Source organism: Peromyscus eremicus, chromosome 11, assembly GCF_949786415.1.
Source record: "Peromyscus eremicus chromosome 11, PerEre_H2_v1, whole genome shotgun sequence".
NCBI classification, from domain to species: Eukaryota; Metazoa; Chordata; class Mammalia; order Rodentia; family Cricetidae; genus Peromyscus; species Peromyscus eremicus.
Window position 1 is genome coordinate 39,417,585 of NC_081427.1, and position 3,207 is coordinate 39,420,791.

The window sequence follows — 3,207 nt, forward strand, 5'->3', positions numbered from 1 at the left end:
TGCCTCGTCATTCTAAGGCCAACCGTGAGGTAGTACATTAAGGAAGGAACACAAGACAGAAAGCATTCAGCTCATGGCAGCTGGGAAGAGAGGGAGGAGGAGGAGGTACCACTGTCTTAATGTCCCTTACAAATCCACACCCTTAATAGGCTAACTTCCTCCCGCTGGGCTGAAATCCCTAAACAATCTGTCGCTTCCCATTGATGCCATGGCCTGGAGAAGAAAGCTTTTATTTGACACATGGTCATTTCATGTGAAACTCCGAGGCAGAGGCACCCATATCAGCCACACATGGACTTCTGGTTCGCAGAAGCTGTGTGTGATTATAAACAGTTAACGTCTTCTTGAGCTGTTCTAGGAAAAGTGTTGGTTGGCTGGGTCAGAAAACAGATGCATTCCTCAGTTAGCATGCAAAATAGTGTGAGGATTTATTTGCTTATCCTTCTCTGATCTACAGCTGGGAGTCTTTGAGACTGAATCTACACATTTCAGAGCATTAAAAAGTATATAAATCAGAATCAAAACTATTTCTGAGAAATTTAAAAAAAAACATGATAATGAACGGACAGGAAAAGGCCTTATTGTTCATGTACTAAATAGCACATATTTTCTTGGGCAGAGTACCAAGCCTTTGATGTTTATCACAAGGTGAATATGTGCTTTGAAAATAAAACTAACATAAACCTCATAGGTAAAGTGATTCTACTGGCATCTAGATGAAGGGATAATGCTGACTTTATATGTAACAAGCATGTATATATGTTAATGAAACTGCTTGCTCATGGATGACTTTGGGGTCTATTCTAAAAGATAAAGATTTCATGCTAATTTTTTACATTTTATGTTGGCTTAAAATTTCACTTAAGAAAGAACTCTTTAAGAAAACTTACCATTATGATTTGGATGTAAAATGCAACCCCCCCTCCCCCAGAGCACATGTGTTGAAGACTTGGTCCCCAGTTCAGGAGTGCTCAGTGGCGGGATGTTTGAGAGGTGACTGGAACTTGGGGATATTGACCTTTGATAACACAGTGGCATGTTGGTGCTGGAGGTGGTGGAACCTTTATACGGGGGCCAGTTAGAAGAAGTAGGTGACTGCGGGGGTGCCCTTAATCAGTCCTGGGACCTGAGCTCCTTCCGATCGTTGTCTTTGCTTCCTGGTTGCCACGGATTGGGTGGTGTTCCTCTACCACACCCTCTTACCATGATATATTATTGTACTATCTGGCCACAGGCCTAACGGCAACCAAGCCAAATGGCCATAGACCAAAAGCTCTGAAACCACAAGCCGAAATGAACCTCTTCTCAGAGATTTTGTCAGGAATTAACACACTCGGCTATATGCTCACCCATTTACTCTCAACAGTATTCTTTTCCGGGTTCTGCGTCCCTGCGGGTGTAAAGGCCCAGCTGCTTACAGAGTAGCAAGCAGCCTTCCACTCACGTGAAAAAGCAGAGGGCATACATTTCAGAGACTCCATCAAGTAGAAGTCTGACTTGTAAGTCTCAAAAACCTAATAAGAATCAGGTTTAGCAAAAAGATGAATTTATTGGATGGTCATTACAGCTTCCTGGAATTCAAAGTCAGAGCCAAGTTCAGATGCAGCTGAGGTCTCAGGCACAGATGGAGCCCAGGGCTGGAAAATAACCAGCTAGCTCTCTGTCTCCCAGACTGGAGTCTGCATCTCCGGGCGCTTGCTTTGCCTTGTGGCTGGCTGCTTTTCTTCTGGGTGGGAACGCGGTTGTTGCCAGTTCCTGTGATTTATGTTTTCAGTTGAAGTCATCAGAGGCTTGCTCTTTGCTCTCAGATGTTGGGTGCCAGTGAACTCTAACCAGGGGAGGGCGACATGTTGTTCAACATGGCTGCTTCTTTGGAAGTTGGGGAGGGAGGGTGGAAAGAGGATGGATTGGGAAGACAGAACAATTTGTTCCATGCATTAGGTTCCCAGGGCTGCCTTCACAAAGTACCACAAATTGGTAGTTTAAAATGTTGGAAATGTATTATCTCACGGTTCTTGAAGCTGGCGGTTCAGGATAAAGGTGCTGGCAGCATTCCTTTTTTCTGAAGGCTGAGTCTGTTCCTGGCTTTTCTCCCAATTTCTAGTAGTTTGATAGCAATTTCTAGCTATCTTTGGCTAGCAGAAGCATCTCCCACCATCACACTTTCCAGCCTGTGTGTTGGTACCCTTGTATAAAGACACCGCATTAGTCATTTTAGATTAAGGGCCCACCATAGTATGACTTCATCTTAAATGAACTGATTGTATTTGCAATCACCCTACTCCCAAATAAGGTCAGGTTCTGAGGTCCGGGAAGCCAGGTGGGGGCTCAACACATGAATTGTGAGGAGAGAGCACTTTATTCGACCTATAACTTTTTGTGCACACAAGTGCTCTGTATACATTATGACCAAGATTGAAGGCCACTCTGACTCTCTATATGCTGTATGTTCCCTCTTCCAAGAAAAGAAAGTAAGTAGCTAAACTGAATTTAGAAAAATAAGTCGGGACTTTTTTTTTTTTTTCTTTTTTTAACTAGGGGAGGGGAGAAACTATGAGACAGGGAGTGATACGGACTATCACAGACTGTCACCAGCTCTGAGGGCTAATGCGACACAGCAGCCTGGAAGCACAGTCTCACACAATCATCCATCCAAGGTCTCTCATTTGCCTAAGGCTGAGGCCTAGTCGATGTTAATGGAAATCAATAGGACGAAAAGTTTACCTTGTGCTGTCCAGGGAACCTTAACAAGAAACAGGAGCAGAGAGAGTTTGTCCAGAACGAGATAGTTCAGAACCGTGTTCTGCTTCTTCAGTGATCGCCAAGGATGCTAGGATGGGGGTGGGGGTTCTTCTGTTTGTCATCTGAGAGTGTCAGCGGGATTCTGCCCCTTGTCCTGCCTGGGACACTGGAGAATTAAAGCCCACAGGTGCCCTGCTGCCTGAACATTTGGAGAAAAGCTGAAATGCAGCAAGTGGATTCTGTGGCCCCCTGAGGGAACAGTGGAGGGTCTCTACTGAAGCCATGCCACGTAGCAAGCACATAAGATATCAGAGGGATGCCTATGGACCAAATTCCTAACCTGTCATTGATCATACTTTTCCTCAGGAGAGACTGATACGCATCCAACTGAACTGAATATGATCCTTTAAATACCATAAATTGACAAGATAAATATTTATGTCATCTAACTGGAAAATTAGAATA

At 44.2% G+C, this 3,207-nt stretch overlaps 1 long non-coding RNA gene across 1 annotated transcript; it reads right to left on the minus strand.

Moving 5' to 3' along the window:
• Positions 1 to 1,342: 1,342 nt before the first annotated feature.
• On the minus strand, positions 1,343 to 2,838 carry LOC131921763 (uncharacterized). Its single transcript, XR_009382086.1, has 2 exons — positions 2,725 to 2,838; positions 1,343 to 2,186 (listed from the first exon to the last, which is right to left on the minus strand). It is a non-coding gene; the product is annotated as an uncharacterized LOC131921763 (long non-coding RNA).
• Positions 2,839 to 3,207: the final 369 nt, after the last annotated feature.